Source organism: Teleopsis dalmanni, chromosome 2, assembly GCF_002237135.1.
Source record: "Teleopsis dalmanni isolate 2A chromosome 2, ASM223713v2, whole genome shotgun sequence".
In the NCBI taxonomy this organism is placed as follows: Eukaryota; Metazoa; Arthropoda; class Insecta; order Diptera; family Diopsidae; genus Teleopsis; species Teleopsis dalmanni.
This window is the reverse complement of record NC_051847.1, coordinates 234,887,547-234,895,543: the sequence shown is the minus strand read 5'-3', so window position 1 is coordinate 234,895,543 and position 7,997 is coordinate 234,887,547. Positions and strand designations below refer to the sequence as shown.

General features: G+C 34.6%; 1 protein-coding gene across 1 annotated transcript in view; it reads left to right on the top strand.

The window, feature by feature from the left end:
• LOC119677005 (probable GDP-L-fucose synthase) overlaps positions 1 to 7,997 on the top strand; it is a 16,533-nt gene that overhangs the window by 572 nt on the left and 7,964 nt on the right. The window lies entirely within an intron of this gene.

Below are 7,997 nucleotides of genomic sequence, written 5' to 3'. Positions count from 1 at the left end.
TCCTGACTTATTTACGTGCCATGATCTATGTGTTAAATTATCTTAATGTATTATTAAAGTGAAGATCCATAAAAATTTAAAATGCCTTACATGTGTACTTCCCTTCCCTTTCACATGTGTACTTGCTACTCAAACAAAAACTATGAAGGAAATACTAACCTAAAAACATTTTGAACTCAACGAGTTGAATTTTGCGCAATGAGAAATTATTTTGATGCAACATCATTAAAATTTTACAAGTCGCCCTCATAAACTGTGGGTACAAGTTCACTGTCATAAATTTACGAATACTGGGTTAAAGTATTTAAAATCTAACGGAAATTGTCTTGTCGACATACACTTTTCAGCCAGTGTACCACAACAAAAGCATGAAAATGCTTTATGCTGAATAAGTTCAAAGCGAAATTCAACAGAATATAGGTTTTAGATCACAGGATCAGTTATCACTTACACCTATACAGACTGAAGAGAAAAATTCACAAAATATTCCGATGCGGCTCGCATGCTTATGCATTCGTAACCTACATATTCCACACACCTCGATCGTCTTGCGATAGGAGATTTATTACGACAGCATAAATATCTCCCACTAATTTACATATAATTTGCATAAATTATTAAAGATAATTTAATACAAGTATTTATTTTATTTCCATTCAAATTAAGTTAAATTAGGTATTTTTTCTTTTGGCACTTATTCCAAGCAATTTGGTTAATTCCACAACAAGTCAATTAGATCGTTTAGCCTATGCGGCTAACATTTGTAGAACAAAATTCTTTTACACATATTACACGTCTGAGTTATTTACGAAAATATGTAAATATAAATTGTACAAATCTGTGTCAGAAATTACAACGAAAAAAGGAAAAAGGCCACTTCTCGACGGCTAAGAAAGCTTGTCAATTCGCCACTCAAGGCCAGCAACTGAAACCGTTGATAAATAAAAATAATAATTATTATTCATGCAATAAATAAACGCAACTAGCGAAGTGGACCAGAGGCGAAGATAAAGTTGGTCAACTAAGTTTCACTATTTGCATTTGCATTTAGCCTTTCGCAGTGCAGCGTAGATACAAGATACAAGACGAAGTTAGCTTGCAACAAGAATGTGAGAGATACTTGACGGCGACATACGCATGCATACTCACAAATGACATGCGTGTTAGTCGGCATTTTTTATTGACTATGAAAATTGTAATAGAGGCTTTTAATTAGTTGAAATCTTTTCAATCTAAATGGTTTAGATAAGAAATAATTATTAAAAGTATTAAATGTAGTAAGTATTTAATATATTAATGTGGCATAGGCTTTGCAATCAATAAGTTGAAAAGCAGGTCAATTGATATAAATATCATTTTAAATAAGTAGTGCTACTACATAAATATTCATAGTTTCAATTAAAAGATGATCAAAGTAATTTATTTTATTTATGCATATTTTCATATCCTAACTGTAAAATACATATCGAAATTATGCAAAGATATCAATCTAGTATATTCAGGCTAGGCTAATTGCAAAGACACTTGCCTTTTAAGTCTTGCGCCCAACAATTAAAATACACTGGTTAAGCGGTAAAAATGGTTTTATTGTTTCTTATTTTTTTTATTTTTTGAATAAATAATATTTATTAAAACCTAAAAATACGCATATCGACTATGCCTAGTGACATCCATATACACTTAAAATAGAAATGTGTGACACACATATACATATCTAAGACGTCTCTCGAAGTTTTTCTTCTCAACCTTGTAAAAATATTGAAGGGGGACAACGGCATGCAACCAGCTGGTTTGGGTGCATATATATGCGATGAGCGTAATTCCGTATAATACGAGATATTTCTTCCTTAATTGTCGGAACATGTAGTTGTTTATCTAAAGCCCTATTTATTGCTCATTAACACAGATAGAATCGATCGATAGTGAGAGTTGGTGACATCGCGATTAATTGGGAGAGGGAATTGGGAGTATTTGAGAGCATCAAATACTTGGGGGTCACGTTTGATAAGCGCTTCACTTGGCACAAGCACATACAAGTCAAAAGAAGTAGTTGTGCAAAAACACTACAATGCTTACAATCACTTTTCAAACACAACAACCTTAGCGCGAGGAACAAAAAGCTGATCTACAGCAAGATAATCAGACCAGCACTACTCTATGGGTGTGTCACGTATAGCAAAGCTGCCGACTCTACTATCCAAAAGCTGTAACTTGCTCAAAGTCAGACTTTTCGAAGACGCTTCAAAGTGTCATGGTACATCCGCACTAATGATATGTTAAGAGACCTTAGAATAGATCCGGTCAAAAAATACATAAGAGACAGAGCCCTGAAGCTATATGCGAAAACCGATAGACTGTCCTACTTAGCACTATCTAATCTCAGAGTAATCAATAACCGGACGGGGCGATACGCAGATCTTAGATCAGTCATGGAATAATCACGAAACTTATGAAGAATACACAAATTAGTCAGTGAGATTGGTGGAAATCTGCAGAAACCCCCCAGCTTTCAAAGAGTATAAATGCCCAAAGTTCTTTATGAAGCTGTTCATTCATTATATACCAAGGTGCATTTATGATCATGCATAGTGTTTTACATTGGAAACGCTGATTAATTGCCCAATTTAAGTCTGCTCCAGTGCCGTATAATTACACTCCATAACTCCATGTGGATTTTAATGCAATTTTTTATATAAGCACCTTATTATCAAATGACAGTTTGGAATTTCGACTGAGGAACCAGAATCAGTTTCGCCATTTGAGACCAAATGTATTCTCCATGATGATCAATAGATTTTTGCATTCAATTGAACCTATTTCCGAAAAAGTTTAGCCACTCTGAAGTTGGTATCTCCAACTAGGGATTAAAATGTCTCCACCAGCTTTCGGGCGTAGAAAAACACTCATCATGCATTTTTTTCTTAATATCTGGGAAGAAAAGTCAATGGGTACCAAGTCAAGACTGTAAACCTGCTTTACTTGAGCTGCTGTGTGGGAGCTCGCATTATTGTGGTGATGGATGATCTTCCTTCAACGCCTATATTATGCGTCACAAATGTAAACTATGTGTTTTTTTTAAGAAGTAAAAACTGATGAATTAGTTGAATAGTTGAATTATTAATCTAATTCTTATTAAATTCAAACATATACAAAGTCCTTTAAGTTTAAAACTCAAAAATAGCCTGGCGTTATAATGATAAAAACGACTAATTCCTGTTTGATCCAACATATTCCAATCATTTTCTAATCAAAACATTATTCAAATATATCAGGTATGTTTCTAGAGTTCTTCTATAAAAACTTAGCCAGGTTTCCATAGCTCTTATTAGATGAGACTCCCGCTAAATACTAAAAATTATCTTAGTACCGTAAATATACAACTTTTCTATCGATTTCGATGACACACTTTTGATTCATCAAATAAAAAGAATTTCTTTTTTGCTCCGGATACACGACTTTGGTGTCATTTGGATGATTAGACGGGCTTGCATTATAATTTTCTCAATTAAGGCCCTTATCCATATCATAAGATTCGGTGCAAAATTGATTTTTAGGCAAAATTGGATTTCGATGTTTCTCGACTTCAAGTTATATTTACTTCTCAATATTAGCAATAATTTGATACAATAATAATCTTTTTCTGAAACGTATTCAAGCAGTATTTTAGATAGAGAAAATTGCATTTTGATGTCTCTCAGTATATGGGTCTGATTTTTTTCCTTTTAAATGCATTTCATCCTTTTTAGAGTTCAGAAACTACTTCTTAATACGTCTACAAATGCTTTTTGTGTTGCTTCCAATTCTTCATCCACAAACTCTTTTGGTTAGTCAAATCCTTCATTGTCTTTAGTGTCAAATTCAAACCACTTTTAAGGCATTGAAATTATGTAACACACTGTATTCTTACTATAGTATTATCATAAACTTCCATCATCAGTTTCAGTCGTAAAAATGTGACTTAACAAATATTTTAGTAAATGCTATTCATTTTCCTAATTTGTCCACCATAAAAAAAATGGACTCACGATGGAGTTATTCTCTTACTGAATGTTAATACTTTAAGTGAGTTGGATCATCTAAGTCCGCTGTTGTTGTGATAAATCTAATTTTCATTTGAGTACCATTGAATTCCTCTAATGTGGCAACTATAGCGAGCAGTAAAAATACCCAAGTGGAGCTGAAAATAGCTCGTCCACCACCAATTATGGTCTCTGAAGATTATAAATACTCAGAACTGCAAGCTGTTGTAAAAAGTAACTGCAAGAAAGATTTTTTTATTAAGCTCCTCAATAGCGGTACTTATAAAATCAGTACATTTGAAATAGGCGACTACAGAGCTGTTACAAAAGTGCTGTCTTCAAAAAAAGCTGCCTGGTATTCGTATGAAAACAAGCATCTCCGACCATTAAAGGTTATTGCAAAAAATCTTCCTCATTCATGTGACCCAGTCGATATCGTATTCGATCTGAAACAGCAAGGTTTTAAAATCGTGAACGCGGTCAACAAATGGAAATCACATTCAAAGATTCCACTTAATATGTTCATGCTTACATTTGAGGCGACAGAGGATATAAAAAAAATATGTAACATTAAAGCTATTTTAAACTGTGTTGTTAAAATTGAACCAATAAAGCACTCAAAGCAAATACCACAGTGTAAAATATGCCAAGCGTATGGTCACACACAAAATTATTGCGGCAAATCAGCCCGGTGTGTTAAATGTGCTGGCAGTCACAGTACTGCAGAATGCAACAAACCTGATCAGCACCAACCAAAATGTTGCAACTGCGGTGAGGGACACCCGGCCAATTACAGAGGTTGTATAGTAGCCAAAGAACTTCAAAAATTGAGAAACAAAAAAATTGGTGAACAAAACAAAGGTAAACAGCGTAATCATATATCGGCTGAAAACCAACCTGAAAATAATCAAACTGATCTTCTAAATAAAAACCCAAAATCGCTGAATAATAAAAAAACATATTCGGATGTAGTTCAATCCAACACTGAGGACGATGGTAATTACAAAATTCTAACACAAATACTGGAAAAAATCACTACTCAAGAAAACTTTTATAAAGCATTGGACAAACGCTTGACTAGGCTAGAGCAAAAACTCAACAAAACAAATAATGCTTAGTTATATAAAAATAATGTTATGGAACTCGAACGGTCTTCTTCAACACCTTAGAGAGCTTGAAACAGTCCTATCAGTCAAAGATGTTGATGTTTGCTTAATTAGTGAAACTCATTTTACTAACCAAACATATGTTAAACTAAAGAATTACGAAGTATATAGCGCAGTCCATCCTAGTAATTGCGCTCGCGGAGGAAGTGCTATTTTAATTAAAAAATCATTAAAACATTACGAGTCTACAAAAATATCCAAAGAGGAATTCCAGGCAATAACTGTTGTCCTTGACTTACAAAGCAAATTACTACTAACATCGGTATATGTACAGTCCTCCAAGACATTCAATTAAATCCGAACAATACAAAGATCTTATAGAAACTCATAAGCATCGCTTCATTATGGGTGGCGATTTCAACGCTAAACATACGCATTGGGGCTCTCGCCTAATTACAACGAAAGGTAGAGAACTCCTCAAAGCTATACAGCAAACTGGCTGCGAATGCTTGTCATCCGGGAACCCAACCTATTGGCCAACTGACCCAACAAAGGTGCCTGATCTACTCGATTTCTTTATAACCAAGCAAATTTCGTCCTACAATTTAAAAATAACAGATGGAGCAGAACTAAACTCCGACCATTCACCTCTCTACATAACCCTCTTCGAATCTGCCTTAATAAATAAAAAATGTCTAAAACTTGAAAATAAATACACAGATTGGAGTTACTTCAGAAGAATCCTTAATGAAAACACCATTGCTTCAAAAGAAATTTGTGAAGTAAATGATCTTGAAAGCGAAATTTTGAACCTTACAAATTTACTACAACATGCGGCATGGTGCAGCACGCCCACATTAAGGAATGCAACCTATCCTCATAAATACCCAAAAGTCATTGTGGATCTTATGCGGGAAAAAAGAAAGATGCGGAAAAAGTGGCAGCAATCCAGATTTTCAGCAGACAAAGCCATTCTTAACAGACTTGCAAAAGAACTCAGCCTAAAAATCAAGCAATTTAAAAATAATCAATTCAACTACTACCTATCTAACTTAAGTAATGATCGTGCTACCAACTATTCTCTCTGGAAATGCACACGAAACCTTAAGCGACCTTTAGTACACAAAGCTCCAATTAAAAATCTCGCTAATCAATGGGCTAAAAGCGATGAGGAAAAAGTGGAGGTCTTTTCCGAACACCTGTCAAAAGTGTTTTCCATAGACGAAAACGTTAACAATGCAGTAATCTGCCCTCCTAGGACAGCACATTCATCCTGTATTCCACCAACCACCGAACTTGAGATAATGATTATTAAAAATGAACTTAAGCTAAAAAAAACCCCAGGTTATGAATTGATAAGTGCTGAAGTTTTAAAAGTAATTCCTGCAAAATGCCTAGTTAAAATTACGAATATATTTAACGCTATAATACAGATGCGAACCCTTCCATCCCTGTGGAAAGTATCTGAAATTATCATGGTACATAAGCCAGGAAAGGATATTAATGACTTAAGTGGCTACAGACCAATAGCACTTCTGCCTGTACTTTCAAAAAATTTGAAAAAGTCTTACTGAAAAGAATCCTTCCTCTGATTGAAAGTCAAAACATAATACCTTTACATCAGTTTGGTTTTAGGTGCAATCACTCCACTATAGATCAAGTCCATAGGATTACCAATGTAATAGAAAAAGCTCTTGAGGATTACCAATGTAATAGAAAAAGCTCTTGAGGAAAAAAAATCTGCTCAGCTGTGTTTTTAGATGTCTCGCAGACTTTCGATAAAGTCTGGCACTCCGGATTGCTTACCAAAGTAAAAAATATTCTCCCAACGGAGTATTATGACGTGATCTCCTCTTACTTATCTGATCGTTACTTTCGAGTAAAGTACGGTGATGCCTATAGCAAATTGTATAAAATTAACGCTGGAGTTCCGCAAGGTAGTGTCTTGGGTCCTCTCTTATATCTCATTTATACACACGACTTGCCAACGAGTGCAACGACGTTCACAGCAACTTTTGCTGATGATACTGCAGTCCTTGCAGTTGGAGAAAGTACTGCACTTTCATAGCAGCTAATAATTTGCAAAATAGTATGGACAGTATAATTGCTTGGACAAAGAAATGGAAAATCAATCTGAATAAAGAAAAATCAGTGCATGTAAATTTCACAAATCGAAACATCAGTCATACACCTGTCTACATCGATGAAGCACAAATCCCTCACGCGAATACTGCGAAATACTTGGGTATGACTTTGGATGCTAAACTAAGATGCAGCGAGCACATAAAAAAGAAAAGAAGTGAATTAGATCTTAAATTCGAATCGTTGAAATGGTTAATCGGTAAAAAATCAAAACTATCGCTTTTCAATAAACTTGTATTATACAAACAAATGCTCCAGCCAATCTGGACATATGGAATACAGCTATGGGGTTGCGCAAGCAAAACACAAATTTCCATCATTCAAAGATTCCAAAATTTCATGCTACGGAGTGTAACAAACGCGCCATGGTACGTGAGAAATTCTGACTTACATCGTGACCTCGGAGTGTCAACAGTACAGGAAGAAATTCATACCAAAGCCAAATCACACCAAGATAGACTTAGGTGTCACATAAATGCTGAGGCGCATTTACTAGCGACAACTGAGCCAATTCGCCGTCTAAAGCGCCAAAAGCCGTGCGATCTTTGGGCTTAAATCATTGAAATGTACTACAGTTAATTCATTATTGCGTGGAATCGCCTAATCTGTTTAAATTTAAATTGCTTGTTAGTTATCTATAACTAGTTGCTTTATGTCTTGTTTTGTTTTATTTATGTTCTTTAATACCATATATAATAAAACAATTTAAAAAAAAAAAAAAAAAAAAATT